Source organism: Oncorhynchus gorbuscha, linkage group LG14 (assembly GCF_021184085.1).
Source record: "Oncorhynchus gorbuscha isolate QuinsamMale2020 ecotype Even-year linkage group LG14, OgorEven_v1.0, whole genome shotgun sequence".
Lineage (NCBI taxonomy): Eukaryota > Metazoa > Chordata > Actinopteri > Salmoniformes > Salmonidae > Oncorhynchus > Oncorhynchus gorbuscha.
In genome coordinates this window covers 76,170,487-76,191,863 of record NC_060186.1, presented here as the reverse complement: position 1 = coordinate 76,191,863, position 21,377 = coordinate 76,170,487, and the positions used below count along the sequence as shown (strand labels likewise).

Genomic DNA, 21,377 nt, shown 5'->3' with positions numbered 1-21,377 from the left:
TAATATTATATTTATTAGTATTCACCATAATTGTTTACATGATATAAAAATATACAATGACACTATCACATATCTTCAGCGTTGGACCATGCAGCTCTGTGGTTTTCCTCGCTATGGATTAAATAACTGAGAGACCGGCGCAAAATGAGATTTGAGACTGCTCACTAAAGAAACTTCGCACACCAAATAACGCCGCCTGAGCCAAATAGTCAGCGCCTCTATTGGGGTTTACTGATGGGTGCTTATTAAACTGTCTTATTAATGAATGAATGTTGTTTCATAAACATTTGTGTTGATGAGAGTTTGAAGGAGAATGAGACAAGAATCATAGCAATATATGTTGTCCATTTAAATACTCAGCAACATATAATGTCAAATTTACTAGGGATAATTTATTACAGTAGATCTTCATTGGGTTCCACTTCCTCGCTAAACAAGAAGAAGAAAATCCAGGTACGCTATCACAAATACTGACAATAATTGAGGAAAGGAAATCACTGCCTGGTTCGATGAATCTCTCAAGGTGCCATGATGACAGTTGCCTTAAAAACAGACATCATGGCCCCATCCTGCATGGTGTCAACGCATGGCTGGCGGTGTAATGGTGTGGGGAATGATTTCTGGCTAGGGGTCCCTGATACAATTGTTAAATATTGCAACTAAATTAATAGCCTGAAGAAACTCTTCCATTAGTGGATGAATGTGTCTTATTGAATGTTTTTACTATTATTATTATTTAATTTCAGATAATTAAAAACTACAGTGCCGGCTTTAAATGCGTCGTCTTTTAACTCCTCTTAAACACAGATTCCGGCCCCATACTGGTAAATATGCAAACATTAGTTGTTACAAAAAAGTGTTTTCATCAGAATATTAAGTATATTCCTCACCAAACAGAGTGTTGCGTTTATTTTGTCACGTTATCACAGAAATAATTATCTATTTGGAAAATTCCAAACTGTAAAAATAGCCATAAAATATCTTTCACCAGATATGGCTCATCGCATTTTGTTCCAAGAAAAACACGCTTTTATAAATGATCGCTTAGTTACAAAAGTTCTTCAAGGGTTACGCTCTGCATCTTGCACACCAGTTGATAGTATATCGTGCCCATGATATACCAAATACAGTTGTTTCACCCCATCATATAACCAGTTGATAAAGTTCAGACAGTTCCACATAACCAGGCGGATTGTTCCATGATATAATATAACCAATTGATAGTATAGATACCCCATAATATAACCAATTGATAGTAATAGATCTAATATAAATAGATTGTAACCCCATAATATAATCAATTGATAGTAATAGATTGTGTTCCATGATATAATATAACCAATATAGTAGACGTAATCCATATAGTTCAGTTGATAGTACAGATATGTGCTCATCATATGAATCAAATAATAGTACAGACATGTTCCCATGATAGTTCAGATTGTTCCATGATAGTAATTAGTAACCAGTTGATAGCAGATTGTGTTCCATCATATAACCACTGCAGATTGTGTTCCATGATGGTAATGAAAATTAGTTGATAGTATAGATATTCCAGTAGATTGCGTTCCACATATACCAGTTGATAAACTAGATTAGTTCCACATATAACCAGTTGATAGTAAATTGTGTTCCATGATATACCAGTTGATAAGTAGCAGATTGTGTTCCATGATATACTATAACCAGTTGATAGTTTCAGATTAAAAATTCCACTCATATAACTCAGTTGGGATACTCAGATGTGTTCCATCATATAACCAGTTGATGCAGACAGGTCCCATGATATAACCAGTTGATTACAGATTGTGTTCCATGATAAGGGTTATAACCAGCTGATGTACAGATATTCATGATATAATATAACCAGCTGATACAGACAGTTCCATGATATGCACCTCAGTTGATATACAAATTGTGTCCCATGATATAATATACACCAGTTGATATGCAAATTGTTCCATGATATAATATAACTAGTTGATAGTAAATTGTGTTCCATGATATAATATAAACCAGTTGATGTTACTGCATTGTGTTCCATGATATAACCAGTTGATAGTATTTGATTGTTCCAAGGATATAATTGTTGATAGTCAGATTGTGTTCCATGATAGTGCACCAGTAAATTGATAGTACAGATTGTGTCCCATGATATAACCAGTTGATAAGTATAGATTGTGGGCTCCATTATAACTAGTTAGTTCACGTGTTCCATCATATATCCAGTGATTGTAAATCTATTGATATAATATAACCAGCTGATAAGTACAGATTGTGTCCCATGATATAACTCAGTTACAATATAGATTGTAAAGTCTTATTATATATAAATTCAGTTGATAATAAATAAATTTTAAATACTTTGTTTTAAAATTATCATTTGAATAAACTTTATAAAACAAAAATATATATTAATGACGAGAATGCCATTCTTCACCATCAGTTAGACACACCCTTTAAATATATATATAGATATTTGTTCATGCTTATACAAGTATTTAAAATTTTAGACACAATAGAGACAATTAAAAGAAATAGTTTATCAGCATTGCCTAATAATAGCGATAACCGCGGGGCGTACATACGCTTTCTCCTGTGGGTCGCCGGTACTGGGTTTCACCTGAGTGGTAATAACATTTTCTATTTGCGTTAATAATATGGTACTCACTCTACTGATCTATATGCGGTTATGCTGCGCATTATTTTTGTGAATAGTTTATAATAATTGTTATTATCTCAAAACCAATGTCGCGGGTAACGCAAAGAGACCCACAGTGATCAAATCTAAAGTATATTGCCAATATGTAAAATAATAGTCTACATTGCCAACAAATATCATTGCAGGACGCAAAATATCAGGATCAAAATAAATATCCTATAATGTGCATGGCTCGCCTGCGTAACGATTTATAACATTGTCAGAAGAGCACTTAATTCTGCGCTACTTTTGTAAATATTGTATCAGCTATTAACTTGGGCCTCAAAGTTGGATCTCTGTAATCATTGTATCACTTAACTTGGGCCCCAGCACTTTGCATTGTGTCAGCTATCTTGTAACATTGTGTCGTTATTAACTTCGCCCTTTGTATAACATTGCCAGCTAATAATCCCAGTTTCGCCAGCAATTTGTACATTGTGTCAGCTAATAATCCTTGGGCCCCGCTAGCACTCCCGTAACATTGCGTCGTTATTAACTTGGGCCCCGTTAGCAATCCCGTAACATTGTCGTTATTAACTCCGGGGTCCCGCTAGCAACGCGTAACATTGTCAGCCATTAAATTCGGGCCCGCTAGTTAACGCAACATTGTACAAAGATGAATGAGTCATGACGCAGTAACATTGCGTCAGCGACACTATCGCTTAGCTTAATCACATTGCGCCGCAGCAGGTCTGCCAATAGCTAAATAATGCCGCAAGTTAGCGCAGTGCCCAAGTTAATAGCACTTGCAACATTGTGTCAGCTATTAACTTAAGCCTCGCTAGCAATCCTGTAATCATTGCGTCAGCTATTGGGCCCAGCAATCTCTGTATCATTGTGTCAGCTGTTAATTAATTCCCGCTAAGCACCTGTAACATTGTATCGTTACAACTTGCCTCGCTGTTATCTCGCAACATTTGTCAGCTATAACTTGCCTCGTTAGCGGACTTGTAATGAGCAAAGTCACATAACTTGCCTCAAGTTAGCACCTGCAAGATTGTCAGCTATATAACTTGCCTCGTTAGTTAACGTGCAACATTGTCAGCTATTAACTTAGCTTTCCGGACGCGTAACATTGTAAAGTCGTTGGTTAACTTGCCCCTATCTCAAAAATATTGTGTCAGCTACTAACTTAGCGTCTCTGCTAGCGTAATCCTCTGTGTCATTGCGCCGCTATTAATCCTTGCCTCAAAGTTGTTAATCCTTGTAATATTATGCCAGCTGAGCACTTGCTCTGTTAGCTAACTTGCAACATTATCAAGCATTAACTTGGGCCTGTTAGCACTTAACATTTAGTCTCTGCTAGCTAACGCAACATTGTGTCAGCTAATAACTGGGCCCCTGCAACACAGGTCAGCTACACTTAAATTCTGCTAACGCAAAACATTGTGTCAGCTACACACATTGTAAACCCAAATATAAGAACATAGAGTCGTAGCTCCATACATGTGTGTTTACTTTTTACATTTTTTTCTAGATAAGGTTTATTTTTATTTTTGACTCTGTTCATTATTAATCATGCCAAATGCCTCCATCTCTACTTTGAGTGAAATTTGAAATTTCATTTCCACTCACATTTCCTGTAATGTAGAGAGGCGGAGGGACCATCACTGAATCTGACGACTCAATTTTGTCACTCTGACAACCCAGTGGCTCATTTACAGGTTGGGGTAGATCATAGTTAAGCCAGGTGGTTTTGTTTCACTCACTGAGAGCACGATAAAGATCTGTGTATACTTTAGTTGCAGATCCTCTCAGGGCTTTGCAGGCAAGCTGGGCAGAATCAAACTTGAAATGGGGATTGGAGAGAAGGAGGGTTCAAATGACCTCTTTTCCCTGACTCTGTAAGGACCAGCCAGATAGTGCTCTCAGTGAGTGAAGGCACTGCCAAAACCCCTGCTTGGCCGTCCTACTTACAACTTTATATAAGAATGAGCCCCGCTTGGAGTTGTCAGAGTGACAAGTTAGTCATTCAGTTTGGGAATTCAATCTCCGATCTGATTTTTCCTGCCTCACTCTGCATTACAGGGAAATATGAGTGGAATGGGAATTTAGGCTACTTCTATAAGTGGGTTAGGGATGGGCATTTGACTGATTGAGTAATGGCATGATTAAAAAATAAAAAATAAACTCTTATACAGAAAAATAACAAAAATAAACTTACACATGTATAAGGCTACATTTCTATGTGCCTATTTGGGGTTCTGATACTATTTCTGATCGTCTTAACTCACCATCACTGTGGAGCTTCTCCAAGTCCATTTTTTTCTTCGCCTCAAAAACATAAGTAAACAAAGTGTTTTCACATCCATTGAGAATGACAATAGTTCCTCAACGTGGCCCATTGAAATCATATTTCCAGCTCTCTCCCTTTGGATGACCACTCAGCATGAAGGGAAAAATGTCCTGCTCCAATCCAGTGGAAATGTTGTTTTTTAAAGACCTACCTGATTACTTCTTATCCCTGCGTAAACAGCCTACTCTCCGGGCAGACGGCCTACTCTGCAGGAAACTAAGGGCCCAAGTTAATAGCTGATACAATGTTGTAAGTTAGCTAGCAGGGCCCAAGTTAATAGCTGACACAATGTTGCACGTTAGCTAGCAGGGCCCAAGTTAATAGCTGACACAATGTTGCACGTTAGCTAGCAGGGCCCAAGTTAATAGCTGACACAATGTTGCACGTTAGCTAGCAGGGCCCAAGTTAATAGCTGACAAAATGTTGCAAGTTAGCTAGCAGGGCCCAAGTTAATAGCTGATACAATGTTGCAAGTTAGCTAGCAGGGCCCAAGTTAATAGCTGACGCAATGTTGCAAGTTAGCTAGCAGGGCCCAAGTTAATAGCTGACACAATGTTGCAAGTTAGCTAGCAGGGCCCAAGTTAATAGCTGACACAATGTTGCAAGTTAGCTAGCAGGGCCCAAGTTAATAGCTGACACAATGTTGCACGTTAGCTAGCAGGGCCCAAGTTAATAGCTGACAATGTTGCACGTTAGCTAGCAGGGCCCAAGTTAATAGCTGACACAATGTTGCAAGTTAGCTAGCAGGGCCCAAGTTAATAGCTGACACAATGTTGCAAGTTAGCTAGCAGGGCCCAAGTTAATAGCTGACAAAATGTTGCAAGTTAGCTAGCAGGGCCCAAGTTAATAGCTGATACAATGTTGCAAGTTAGCTAGCAGGGCCCAAGTTAATAGCTGACACAATGTTGCAAGTTAGCTAGCAGGGCCCAAGTTAATAGCTGACACAATGTTGCAAGTTAGCTAGCAGGGCCCAAGTTAATAGCTGACACAATGTTGCAAGTTAGCTATTAACTTGGGCCCTGCTAGCTAACTTGCAACATTGTTAGCTATTAACTTGGGCCCTGCTAGCTGACACAATGTTGCAAGTTAGCTAGCAGGGCCCAAGTTAATAGCTGACACAATGTTGCAAGTTAGCTAGCAGGGCACAAGTTAATAGCTGACACAATGTTGCACGTTAGCTAGCAGGGCCCAAGTTAATAGCTGACAATGTTGCACGTTAGCTAGCAGGGCCCAAGTTAATAGCTGACACAATGTTGCAAGTTAGCTAGCAGGGCCCAAGTTAATAGCTGACACAATGTTGCAAGTTAGCTAGCAGGGCCCAAGTTAATAGCTGACACAATGTTGCAAGTTAGCTAGCAGGGCCCAAGTTAATAGCTGACACAATGTTGCAAGTTAGCTAGCAGGGCCCAAGTTAATAGCTGACACAATGTTGCAAGTTAGCTAGCAGGGCCCAAGTTAATAGCTGACACAATGTTGCAAGTTAGCTAGCAGGGCCCAAGTTAATAGCTGATACAATGTTGCAAGTTAGCTAGCAGGGCCCAAGTTAATAGCTGATACAATGTTGCAAGTTAGCTAGCAGGGCCCAAGTTAATAGCTGACAATGTTTCAAGTCCGTTGCAGACAGGCCATGCACAGCCAATGTGATTTATAGGATATTTATTTTTGATCCTGATATTTTCGTCCTGCAATGATATTTGTTGGCTTTAATGTAGGCTATTATTTTTACATATTGGCAATATGTACTTTTAGATTTGAATCATGTAGATATACTTTTAGATTACCCACATGACATTGGTTTTGAGATATGAAGCTGGTATTATAAACTATTCCACAAAAATGTGCACATGAAAACCATAACCGGCCTGCAGATCAGTAGAAATGGTACCATAAATTGACACTCCAAATGGGAAAATGTTGCCCACCACTGGTGAAGCCAATTACCGGCGACCACAGGAGCGTAATGGCAGAATCTGCCACGGACAGAAGCAGTGGGAGGGACAGACTAGTTTTTTTCCTTCTTGTTAGGCAATACTGATCTTCTTCTTTAGTAATCTGTGTGTCTAAGATTTTTAAATCGCAGTGCTTAAAGCATCAGGCAAAGTATATATATATATTTTAAAGGGTGTGTCTAAACGATTGGTCGAAAGAACAGACGACTCTCGGTCGACCAATATATATTTTTGTTTGTCAGGGACAGCCTTAATATTCAGTCAATTTTTAAAAAACAAGTGACATTTAAGACAAATTTATTGAAACCGTACTATCAACTGGTTATATTATATAATGGAACACAATCTGTACTATCAACTGGTTATATCATGGAACACAATCTGTACTATCAACTGGTTATATTATATCATGGAACACAATCTGTACTATCAACTGGTTATATGATGGAACACAATCTGAACTATCAACTGGTTATATCATGGAACACAATCTGTACTATCAACTGGTTATATCATGGAACACAATCTGTACTATCAACTGGTTATATCATGGAACACAATCTGAACTATCAACTGGTTATATCATGGAACACAATCTGTACTATCAACTGGTTATATCATGGAACACAATCTGTACTATCAACTGGTTATATTATATCATGGAACACAATTTGTACTATCAACTGGTTATATTATATCATGGAACACAATTTGTACTATCAACTGGTTATATTATATCATGGAACACAATTTGTACTATCAACTGGTTATATCATGGAACACAATCTGTACTATCAACTGGTTATATTATATCATGGAACACAATCTGTACTATCAACTGGTTATATTATATCATGGAACACAATCTGTAATATCAACTGGTTATATCATGGAACACAATCTGTACTATCAACTGGTTATATGATGGAACACAATCTGAACTATCAACTGGTTATATGATGGAACACAATCTGAACTATCAACTGGTTATATTATATCATGGAACACAATCTGTACTATCAACTGGTTATATCATGGAACACAATTTGTACTATCAACTGGTTATATGATGGAACACAATCTGAACTATCAACTGGTTATATGATGGAACACAATCTGTACTATCAATTGGTTATATCATGGAACACAATCTGTACTATCAACTGGTTATATTATATCATGGAACACAATCTGTACTATCAATTGGTTATATGATGGAACACAATCTGTACTATCAACTGGTTATATTATATCATGGAACACAATCTGAACTATCATGGAACACAATCTGTACTATTAATTTGTTATATGATGAACACAATCTGTACTATCAACTGGTTATATTATATCATGGAACACAATCTGTACTATCAACTGGTTATATTATATCATGGAACACAATCTGTACTATCAATTGGTTATATTATGGAACACAATCTATACTATCAATTGGTTATATTATGGAACACAATCTGTACTATCAATTGGTTATATTATGGAACACAATCTGTACTATCAATTGGTTATATTATATCATGGAACACAATCTATACTATCACCTGGTTATATTATGGAACACAATCTGAACTATCAACTGGTTATATGATGGAACACAATCTGAACTGTCAACTGGTTATATCATGGAACACAATCTGTACTATCAACTGGTTATATGATGGAACAGAATGATCAAAAGGCAGTAACCACAGCAGAGGAACTTGCTTGTAGAAGCATATGGCTGCGATGGTATAGCCTTGTTTTGTTGTCTTAGCAGACAAGATGCTCTCATTTCCCCGAGCCGTTATCACAGTCAAGAAAGATATTTTATGGCTATTTTTTACAGTTTGGAATTTTCCAAAATGGATGAACATTTCTACAATGAACACTGCTTGGTGACAAATCACAGCCACAACATCTGTTTGGTGAGGAATATGCTTAATGATTCTGATGAAAACACTTTTTTTTTTGTCTTTATCAAACTAATGTTTTGCATATTTTCAGTGTGGAACCGGTCTGTGTTTAAGAGGGTTAAAGGCTGACACATTTTAAAATGACACTAGTAGTTTGCAAAGTATCTGAAGTGGAAAACAGACGGGACGGATTTATTCCAAAAAGTGCAGCTCGTAGTTGGAACAGACTCAGTGGCCAGTTTATTAGGTACATTCATCCTAGTAAAGGGTCGGGACCCCCTTCCCCCCCCATAGCTTCCAGAACAGCCCGAATTTGGTGCATGGAAACGTTGCTCAATTGGTATCAAGGGACCTAACGTGTGCCAGGAAATCATTCCCCACACCATTACACCACCAGCCCGTACCGTTGACACCATGCAGGATGGGGCCATGGTCTGATGCTGCTTACCCCAAATCCTGACTGTCATCTGCATGACGCAACGGGAATTCATCAGACCAGGCAGTGTTTTTCCTTTCCTCAATTGTCCAGTGTTGGTGATGGCGATGCCCACTGGAGCCTCTTCTTCTTGTGTTTAGCTGATAGGAGTGGAACCCAGTGTGGGCGTCTGCTGTAATAAACCCATCCCTGACAAGGACCGACGAGTTGTGTGTTGCTGTTATTTGTGGACCTGCCTGTTAGCACGATTCTTGTCGTTCTCCTTCAAACTCTCATCAACAAGCTGTTTCGACCACAGGACCGCCCGCTGACGATTCATTCATTGTCGTTGGTTTGTCGCACCTTTCTCAGTAAACCCCAATAGGGCTGACCCCATTTAGTCGACTGGCCGATTGTTTAGTTGATCGACCGAGGTTTCTTTAGTCGAGCAGTCTCAAATCTCATTTTTGCACCAGTCTCAGTTGACTAATCCATTGCGGAAGCCACAGGAATTGCATAGTCCAACACTCGAAGATATGTGATAGTGTCATTGTATATTTTTATATCATGTAAACAATTATGGTGAAATACTAATAAATATAATATTGTTTTATAACAAAATGTGCGTTGGATATGGCTGCTGGCTGCGGTTCTGAAAAATTATCTTCAGTGTCCCATAGAATTGGCATCTTTCTCTATGTTTCTATGTGCATAATAGCTAAATTAACCAGTATTTTGGGATTGAAAACAATGCTTTAAACCCTATTGGGATGGGATTCGTTTTACTGGGGGTGGTTGGGGGAATGTAATTATGTGCACAAGCACAAAACATCACATCTGTCATTTTAGTCCTGTCGGAATCAGCCATGTCACTCATTTGTACCTGGCTGGAGAGAAACAAATCCAGACAGAATAACCAACTCCAACGTCCTCTGATAATATTAGACCCGTGCAAATCGACATCCCTGTGTTGAGAGAAATGTCTGAGTTTGACAGGCGGTTTGAGCATGAAAACAATAACGGTTTGGATAAAGTTTATTTACCGCTGCAGCATGGCCTATATATGAAGGACCTACATGTACCAACATTCAAGGTGAATGATTTTGTTCATGCGTTTTTGTGTGTATGAATTGAATCTTGCCAAATGCGTCGGTTTAAAAAAATAATAATATTGTGCCTAGTTAACGTAACGCTTGTTGTTTAATAAAATCCCAAATCAGCATACAACTGACCTAAACGTTTGAAAATGATAAGTTCACTTTCACCTTCAATAGACTGAAAACGCATCTGAAGTGCAAGTTTAAGACTATGCTCACATCTGAAGTGCAAGTTTAAGACTATGCTCACATCTGAAGTGCAAGTTTAAGACTATGCTCACATCTGAAGTGCAAGTTTAAGACTATGCTCACATCTAAAGTGCAAGTTTAAGACTATGCTCACATCTGAAGTGCAAGTTTATGACTATGCTCACATCTGAAGTGCAAGTTTATGACTATGCTCACATCTGAAGTGCAAGTTTATGACTATGCTCACATCTGAAGGCTGGGGGGGGGCATTAAGGACGTCTACTGTTGATCGCTGAAATATCCTAATGATTCTGAACATCCTAATGATTCTGAACATACTTCCTCAATTTAAATATCATGGCGACACTATACCAAAGATGCTGTGGAAACTTGGGACTCAGGCTGGAGTTATCGGTGTCACCTTGTTATCGTCTGGACTATCTTCACACCTAGAAGAAGAAAAAAAAAACTCCAGGCTTCCGTCATAACAATCAATTTATTGGAGAAAAAAAATCTATAGAGAATTACAGGGGGCAGTCTGGAGAAAAACGAATCCAGTCCGAATCGTCCTCTGGAATAAACTGACATTCTGGGGTCATATTTACATAACCAACGTTCTCTAGTAATACTAGTCCTGTGTAAATAGGTCTTAGCCTAATTGTCTAAGAAAATTGAGGAGAGAGAGCAAACAAACTTAATTAGGTCTACAATCAATAGCCTAACTGTTAGATGTCCCTGGCTTTATAAATCACCCATATATAGTACCAGACAAAAGTTACAACACACCTACTCATTCAAGGGTTTTTCTCAATTTGTACTATTTTCTACATTGTAGAATAATAGTGAAGACATCAAAACTATGAAATAACACATATGGAATCATGTAGTAACTGTTAGGTTCTACATAACATAGTGAAAATGGACAGACAACTATAAGAGCTCAAACCAACAGGTCAGACAGCTGAACAGACAAAGATTGGTTCCCACCATGTCCATGTACTCCAATACAGGGGACCTCCTCCTTCCCTCTAAACATGACATCTTTATTGCTAGGCAGGAAGTTAAGTGATGTGGGTAATAAGCTGTTCCTTCTCCCTTAATGTGACCTGACCTGGGCCCCCCCCCATTCCTCACTAAACCACATCTCTCCACCATTATCAGTGACCTGACCTCAACCCCCATATCTCTCCACCCTCAGTGACCTGACCTCAACCCCCATTCCCCACATCTCTCCACCCTCAGTCACCTGACTTCAACCCCCATTCCTCACTAAACCACAGCTCTCCACCCCCATCAGTGACCTGACCTCAACTCCCATTCCTCACTAAACCACAGCTCTCCACCCTCATCAGTGACATGACCTCAACCCCCCATTCCCCACATCTCTCCACCCTCATCACTGACCTGACCTGAGCCCCCATCTCTCCACCCTCATCAGTGACCTGACCTGAGCCCCCATTCCCCACATCTCTCCACCCTCATCAGTGACCTGACCTCAACCCCCATTCCTCACTAAACCACAGCTCTCCACCCTCAGTCACCTGACTTCAACCCCCATTCCCCACTAAACCACAGCTCTCCACCCTCAGTGATCTGATCTGACCTCAACCCCCATTCCCCACTAAACCTCAGCTCTCCACCCTCATCAGTGACCTGACCTCAACCCCCATTCCCCACTAAACCACAGCTCTCCACCCATCAGTGACCTGACCTGACCTCAACCCCCATTCCTCACTAAACCTCAGCTCAACCACCACCATCAGTGACCGCAGCCATGTGATGGCCTTTCCCTTAATCAGTAACATTCCAAACCCCTGGTTCATATCCAACCTTAATTAAATCCACCATATACATTCCTCCTACAGATAACCACTAACTTCTGGTGTAGAAACCAGACTGTGGCCCTTGTCCTTTCCATAGGATACCTGACGACAAACAATGTTTCAAGTTTAGAAGTCAGAACTCTTCATAAGCAAAACAAAGTGTTGAAACAAATCAAAATATATTTAATATACAAGATCCTTCAAAGTAGCCACCCTTTGCCTTGATGACAGCTTTGTACACTCTTGGCATTCTCTCAACCAGCTTCATGAGTGAGTCGTCACCTGGAATGCATTTCAATTAACATGTGTGCCTTATTAAAAGTTCATTTGTGGAATTTCGTTCCTTCTTAATACGTTTGAGCCAATCAGTTGTGTTGTGACAAGGTAGGGGGGTATGCAGAATATAGCCCTATTTGGTAACATGGCAAAAACAGCTCAAATAAAGACAAAGGTCAGTGAATCCAGAAAATGTCAAGAACTTTGAAAGTTCATCAAGAGCCGTCGCAAAAACCATCAAGACCTAGGATGAAACTGGCTCTCATGAGGACCACCACGGGAGGGAAAAACCTAGAGATACCTCTGCTGCAGAGGATAAGTTCATTAGAGTTACCAGCCTCAAAACATTGCAGCCCAAATAAATGCTTCACAGAGTTCAAGTAACAAACACATCAACTGTTCAGAGGAGACTGCGTGAATGCCAAGAGTATGAAAAGCTGTCAAGGCAAAAGGTGGCTACTTTGAAGAATCTCATATATAAAACATATTTTGATTTGTTTAACACTTTTTTTGGTTACTACATGATTCCATGTGTTATTTCACAGTGTTGATGTCTTCTATTATTCTACAATGTAGAAAACAGTCCAAATAAAGAAAAGCCCTGAATGAGTAGGTGTTTCCAAACTTTTGACTGCTAAATGTACTGTGTGTATATACAGATGTAGGGCAGATCTTGGGTCTGTTGCCTGTTTGAGTGTTTGTTCAATAGCCTACCGATTCCGTGAGCACCAAGCCTCACGCAACGACAAAATGTCAGATAAAACAATTTCACAGATTTGTCTGTATTTAAATCTTTGCTATGAGGTAAAACATTTACAATTTGTTTGTTTTTTCCCGTTAGAATACACTGGCACGACTTAGACTTATTTAGTGTTGTTAACACTGTTCCAAACAGGCAGAAAGGTAATATCGTAATCCAACAACACCTGTTTGTCATACATAATATGCACACAGCTTTCACTACTATACTATTTCTTATTGTTATTATTACAAGTATTATGATCATCATTATAATAATAAGTAAAGTTGTTATCATTAGTATGATTCGTATAGCAGCCTCGTATAACCACCATTGAGCTGTAGGCCTAAGAGCACGTCCTGTTTAGTCTTAATACCATCATTTACTTAGGCTTATATTTTAATATATAGGCTACTGTATCAATCATTCATCCGTTTGTGCCATCACACAGCATATGAGACATTCATGCTTTGAAATGCAATCAAGCATTTTAGTTTTAAAATAAAAAAAATTAAAAGGGAGTTTAATAATTAGTGTAAACAATAAATAAACCGCAATTCACAAATCACATGCAACTGTTTAATCTGCTGTAATAAAGACTGCATATTTTATCTCCGTTACAACGGAATCTCTGGTACACTTCTTTGTGTTGTTTACACTGTTCTGAATGGTCAGGAAAAAAAAGTATAAATATTGTAATCTAACAGCATCTGCTCAGCTCACAAACTACTCATCCAATGATTGCTCCTCTACCCTCCTTTGTCTTGATCTCCAGTAGCTTCACAAGAGGTTGAATGTATCTCTCAGGAGAGCGAGGGAATCAGTGGCCCCTCAGATGTCCGACACGTAGAGCGTCAATCTGATTCTGTCGGGTCCAAAAGAGTTGCCACCCCATAACATTGAAGGCAAGGGAAGCCAGCGAGCATCTGGCCTCCATTGACAGAGTTCCTCTGTGGAGATGGGAGAACAACCATCTCTGCAGCACTCCACCAATCAGGCCTTTATGATAGAGTGGCTAGACGGAAGCCACTCGTCAGTACAAGGCACGACAACCTGTTGGAGTTTGCCAAAAGGCACAAAGGATTCTCAGACCATGAGAAACAAGATTCTCTGGTCTGATGAAACCAAGATTGAATTCCTTGGCCTGAATGAGAAGTGTCACATCAGGAGGAAACCAGGCACCAACCCTACAGTGAAGCATGGTGGTGGTGGCAGCATCATGCTGTGGGGATGTTTTTTTAGCAGCGGGGACTGGGAGACTAGTCAGGATCGAGGGAAAAGATGAACGGAGCAAAGTACAGAGAGATCATTGATGAAAACCTTCAGACTGCGGGCAAAGGTTCACCTTCCAACAGGACAACGACCCTAAGCACACAACTAAGACAGCGCAGGAGTGGTTTCAGGAAAAGTCTCTGAATGTCCTTGAGTAGCCCTGCCAGAGCCCGGAATTGAATCCGATCCAACATCTCTGGAGAGACCTGAAAATAGCTGTGCAGTGACGCTCCCCCTATAACCTGACAGAGCGTGAGAGGATCTGTAGAGAAGAATGGGGGAAACTCCCCAAATACAGGTGTGACAATATTTTTCATTTGTCTTCCTGATTTGTATACTCTTATTATTGCTTATTGAGCTCCAGACATCAATTATCTTGTAAAAAAACATTATCTGAAGGTGGTAATTCCTCAGGAACGACAGTAAGGAGAGACTCATTGTTCCACACACATTATTTCAATGAGTTAAATAGTCTACCTTTCTTTTGCAGGCCATCTGTGGAGCAGCGGTCTAAGGCACTGCATCTCAATGCTAGAGATGTCACTACAGACCCTGGATCAACCGGCCGTGATCGAGAGTCCCATAGGGCGCCTCGCCATTGGCCCAGTGTCGTCCGGGTTAAGGGAGGGTTTGGCCGGGTTAAGGGAGGGTTTGGCCGGGGGTAGGCTGTCATTGTAAAATAAGAATTTGTTCATAACTGACTTGCCTAGTTAAAAAGGTTAGATATTATTATTTAAGGTCTGGGAAAAATGTATTTGAACTCACATTTCACAATCTGAGATAATAGTAGGCAACGTTTAAGGCTTTAAATTAGTGACTTTTTATGGTTTTAGTTGCATTTCTAAGCATAACTGAACAAAGAGCTGTTTGGGAGCCAAATGATCCAGCTCACAGAAAAGACTAGAAATGCCGATCACTAGCAGTTGATGTGATAACAGTCTTGTGGGATGATAGAAATACCTTCCCCCCTAAAACCTTGTCAATTAAATGTTAACTGCAAAGTAGACTTACCTGGCAGAAGTATATCATGAGTAAGTATATAATTTGTATCCATTATTTGTTATTTGCCATTAAATGAGCAGCAGAAGTACAGAACCATGCTAGACCAGTACATTAGATGGCACACTAGATGTAATTAAAGGGCCAGATGCTCAATTAAAGTGGAATTACACTCTAATCTAAATTTGTTAGTTTTCTTCCAGACCTAAAAATGTTGTCTTCTGATGTGATGCAATCATTGACAGACTCAGAACATCCTATCTTCTCTATTAACAATTGTAATTTTGAGTGAAAAACCAAATATATATATATATATATAAAACGAGGCTAAATAAAACTGAAAAACATTTTTTTTAAATATAAAATATTTTTATTCTATGTTTGGGGGGGTCACAGATTGTATTAACCATTAGTAGGTATATTGACATTAGTGCACTACTTTCTCTTGTACACTAAGGACCTGGGGAAGAGCTGCAGAGGGGAGGAGTAGAGACGTGCCCTCTTTGAAAGCTAGAAAAGATCATGTGAAGCTCGCGAAATGTTTAACTGTCATGCTAGAAAAGGTTGGAGACCCCTGAGCTAAACAATATCAAATTGCCCCCACATGCCATGGTTCCCAAACCAAGGGGACAACTGGTTCAATATAGCCAGCAGTAGCGTGTGCTCATCTTGTTGTGAAGAGAAGGAGAGAGAGATGTCAAGGGTAACCATGCTAGAAAATCAGATTATTCTACCCGATTCAAAATGTGCAACGTTGCGCTTCAAGAGCGAGGTGAAAATGGAAGCCGCATGTCTTCGATAGAGATTGTGGCATCGAGGAAGCAACGGAATGCATATAAAACAACATTTACTAACATTACTCTCGCTCGTACACCTTGCACCATCACCTTTCATCGTATCTAAACTCATCACTTCCAATTTTCAGCCTCTCCTCACAAGCTAACGTGTATTGTATCTACCTATAACTGTTTTTATCTACCTTTACAAAGTAATTTCATCTACATTTAGCTTAGTTAGTTGAATAGCCCAAACAGCACGTTTACATCCGTCAGTTTTCTGAATATCTCCTCCTGTTCGCCACAGCACAGTGCATCGTGGCATGCAATATACTCGTATATGAATCAAAGCGTAGCAGAAAACTCACCTTTCTTCTCCCCACCTCCGCGGTTGTAAGACACAGATTCCAGGGAAAACTGCTATCACAATGTTTGGCCACGAAAAATATTTTTTAAAGTGCGAGTCGACTTTTCAGATTTACACCACGAAAACGTCAACAAAATAGTATTATTATCTTTTGTTATGCGATGTTCCCGCTTACTCCAAGTGTCTGCTTCCTTTTGCGATTGTTCAACTTCGAAGTTCATACAAAAAAAAGTTGCAGGAAAAAGAGGTCCTCGTCGCAGCAGCTGCTGGAGGGATGAGGTCACTGCAACTCTTCAATCAAACACAGTACAAAGCTCTCGCGATGAGCAGGAAGGAAACGAACGCTGATTGGCAAAGGATGGGGACCCGTCCCGTTGCTCTGGCAACAACAGCAGCCAGCTACACTGGCCATGTATGCTGTAGGGCCATGAATACCACCAAATGCTTTTACGTTTTTCTGCAGTTTTAGCGTTTCTTTTCAGTTCAAATCAAAAGAAAGTTATTGGAAACATTATGGTGCCAGAATTACACACGGATGATATGCCATCAACAACAACAACAACATCACCCCGTTGCTTTCACTTTGCACTGATGGTGCTTTGACATCTCAGCTGTTCACTGGTAGGCCTAATTTAGCTAATGGTACCGAAATTACTTGTAATAGGTCAATATTGCTTACTGTTTTACTACTTTAATCGAGGGCCTAGGGGTTTACGCTAGGAATACCTAGGATAGGATAAGTAATCCCTCTCACCCCCCTTTAAGATTTAGATGCACTATTGTAAAGTGACTGTTCCACTGGATGTCATAAGGTGAATGCACCAATTTGTAAGTCGCTCTGGATAAGAGCGTCTGCTAAATGACGTAAATGTAAATGTAAATGTTAGTGAATTGGACCTCCACTTAAGATTGCGTTCAAACTGCATTCGGTGATTAACACCAAGGGAAATTGGCTAGCGAAAGGGCTGAGAGGGTCAAAAAAATAACGTGTTTGGACTGCAGACAGAAAGGTGTCTTTGAAAACAATGGCAAGTAGATGGGTCCAAACATGTGCAAAGTGGACTTTGTCTCTCTGATCATCACTCCCTCGTTTGGGAAAGGGATATTTGGATGTTACGATGTAAAACGTAATTCAAGGGCTGAGGGTTTATACCTGGGGAGGGTTTATACCCACCAGCATCACTACTCTGGATGGTTTTGACTTAGAATATGTAGACAACTACAAATACCTAGGTGTCTGGTTAGACTGTAAACTCTCCTTCCAGACTCACATTAAGCATCTAGAATCCAAAATGAAATGTAGAATTGGCTTGCTATTTTGCAACAAAGCATCCTTCACTCATGCTGCCAAACATACCCTCGTAAAACTGAACATGCTACCGATCCTCGACTTCGGCGATGTCATTTACAAAATAGCCTCCAAAACTCTCCTCTTCAAATTGGATGCAGTCTATCACAGTGCCGTCCGTTTTGCCACCAAAGCTCCATATACTACCCACCACTGCGACCTGTACGCTCTCGTTGGCTGGCCCTCACTGGCTGGCCCTCGCTTCATACTCGTCACCAAACCCACTGGCTCCAGGTCATCAACAAGACCCTGCTAGGTAAAGCCCCGCCTTATCTCCGTTCGCTGGTCACCATAGCAGCACCGACCTGTAGCACTCGCTCCAGCAAGTATATCTCACTGGTCACCCCCAAAGCCAATTTCTCCTTTGGCTGCCTTTCCTTCCAGTTCTCTGCTGCCAATGACTGGAACGAACTACAAAAATCACTGAAACTGGAGACACTTATCTCCCTCACTAGCTTTAAGCACCAACTGCCAGAGCAGCTCACAGATCACTGCACCTGTACATCTGTAAATAGCCCAAACAACTACCTCATCCCCTACTGTATTTATTTATTTATCTTGCTCCTTTGCACCCCAGTATTTCTACTTTGCACATTCATCTACTGCACATCTACCATTCCAGTGTTTAATTGCTATATTGTATTTACTTCGCCACCATGGCCTATTTATTGCCTTTACCTCCCTTATCGCACCTCATTTGCACACATTGTAAATAGACTTGTTTTTCTATTATATTATTGACTGTATGTTTGTTTACTCCATGTGTAACTCTGTGTTGTTGTATGTATCGAACTGCTTTGCTTTATCTTGGCCAGAGGTCGCGGTTGTAAATGAGAACTTGTTCTCAACTGGCCTACCTTGTTAAATAAAGGTGAGATAAATCAAACATGTTTGTCTCCTTATCATTAATTCCATTCCATTCATTAAAAATAAACCCACCCTCCTATAGCTTCTCCCACCAGCCTCATTTGCAGTCAACATAGATTAGAATATAGCACTGGCTTCCAGTAACAACAGTGTTATGATAAGACCTACAAAACAAGATTACTGTGATGGACTTGTTTTGTAAATGCGATAGAGTATGCCTTGAATCAATGGCTTGTTTCTACCAGTGTTTCTGCCAAAGTCCTTTTATTGTAGCACTGGGTTTTCTACTTTCTACCAATGATATTTATACACGTCCTGGATTGCTGATGCTATTTACTAATGGCCAATGAGAGGTTTTGAAGCCACCGTTTAGACATTAGAGCGTCTTTGACAGCATGGGCAGTGCCATTGAGGCTATCTCCTTATAAAAGTAGTCAATGTTTTTCTGATTGCTCCCAAATGATAGTAATCCCCACCCAGTTGACTACTTTAAAATGGTCGAAGTCCATGCTAAAACAGATTATATCCATGATGAGTCCTCTATCTATCTCTATGAAAACAGACACAACTAAGATAGTATTTTTTTTATTTACGAAATGCCACGTGCGTCCACTTATATCAGTACATTCATAACAACCTAATTATTCAAAAATGTATTTTGTTTAAGCCTCACGTAGCAAATTAGCAATTCAATCCAAATTCGACACTCTCTCTTTGACCTCCAAACAAAAAATGCCTCACTTTGTTGGTTTATTTTCAGGGATAGATTTTGGGTGGAGAAAACCCCTCTCGCTGCGCCTCTTCCTGTCCAATAGGAATGAATGGAGTTCTGCAGTATTTCAAGAAACATTTTCAAGGACAAACATACATGTATTTAAGTATATATAAAAAAAATGTATGTTTACATCACAAAATATAATTTCAAAGTATGCTTTAAGGTGTCTGTAATAATAGACTAAATGTGGCAAAAACAAATGTAGACAATAATAAATGCATTTCTATAGAGCCCCACAGTGGACATGTCATAATGCCCATAAAACCTAGTGGTTAAATAGGGAAATGGTTCCAGTCGTTTTTCCACCATTCATTTCTCCTATAGGGGATTTTCAAAACATTTAAAATGTTTTGTGTAGTTTTGCCCTGGCATGAGGTTTTGATGACCGTGTAAATCTGTCTCGGACAAGGTGACTTATCAATGTATTCGGTTCTATTTACTCACCGATTCGAAAATGCTAATTAGCATCAAAGTATACATCACACAAAACTACAAATCCCTGCAAGCTCCTGCATGTCATCTCTAGCTGACACCTTTGCTAACTGATATTGTGTCAATTTCAAACTTGCCCAAGACAGTTCACAGAATTGTCAATTTAAGGCCATTTTGCCATTTTATAAATTACACAATGTAGTTAAATTTCGATAGTTAATCCAGAGATTCTTACCATTGCCTCGATTTGGCAGTCTCATTCATAGCATCAAGGCATTTGTAGTTCTGTATGATAGCCACATTAGCAGCTAATTAGCAATTTTTGTTGGGGGGGGGGTACCGGCATATATATTGATATAAGTCACCTTGTTCGAGAGAGATTTACACTGTTATCAAAACAACTCGCCAAGGTAAACCTACACGAAACACAGCCCTTATTTTAAGTGTTTCTAAAAAAAATCCCCTTTAGGAAAAATGAATGAATAGTAGAAAACAATTGGAACCATTTCTCTGTTTAACCGCTAAGTTTTATGGGTATTTTGACTCATACTGTGGTACACTATAGCTTCCCCACCAGTGTACAATGGTGTTTTGGGAGTGCCAAGATAGAGGTGCTGTGGCTTCAAAATAGTGTCCCTGTCAGTCATCAAGTGTATATATAAATCATTAGTTTATACACTGTACACAATTCAGATTAGACACAGCAAGCAACATGCAAGGCAAGGTCCGGGCTAGGCTACACAAAGGGCTAGTTTGTGCAAAAATGGCTTTTGGGGGGCTACAGTATATCCACGATAGAGGATGTCACAGCCAAGTCAGATCTCTCTCTCTCTCTCTCTCTCTCTCTCTCTCTCTCTCTCTCACTAGTTTATCATTGCTGACTCCATAGATGAAGCAGATAGTGTGTGGGCTGGTCTATCTCTTCTTCACTGAGCTGCAGAACAGTCGGTCATTATTCCAAAGTGTCACCCAGGATTAGAAAATAATCTAATAAAAACAAAGAGAGACAGTTTATGTTAATTAAAACCACACTATTTCAGTATTATTACTATGGACCTTGATAATACCTACTTCAATCTGTCATGGGTTGATAATCTGTGTGTGTTGAGTGGTGTGCTGCTATTGTCCTCTAAGGAAAACAAAGCT

General features: G+C 39.7%; 1 long non-coding RNA gene across 1 annotated transcript in view; it reads right to left on the bottom strand.

Annotated features, from left to right (window-relative positions):
• Nucleotides 1–17,063, bottom strand: part of LOC123995440 — a 118,767-nt gene extending 101,704 nt beyond the window's left edge. Inside the window, exon 1 of the long non-coding RNA XR_006831834.1 lies at nt 16,811–17,063. This is a non-coding gene — a long non-coding RNA (uncharacterized LOC123995440). The remainder of the gene's footprint in view (nt 1–16,810) is intronic.
• Nucleotides 17,064–21,377: the final 4,314 nt, after the last annotated feature.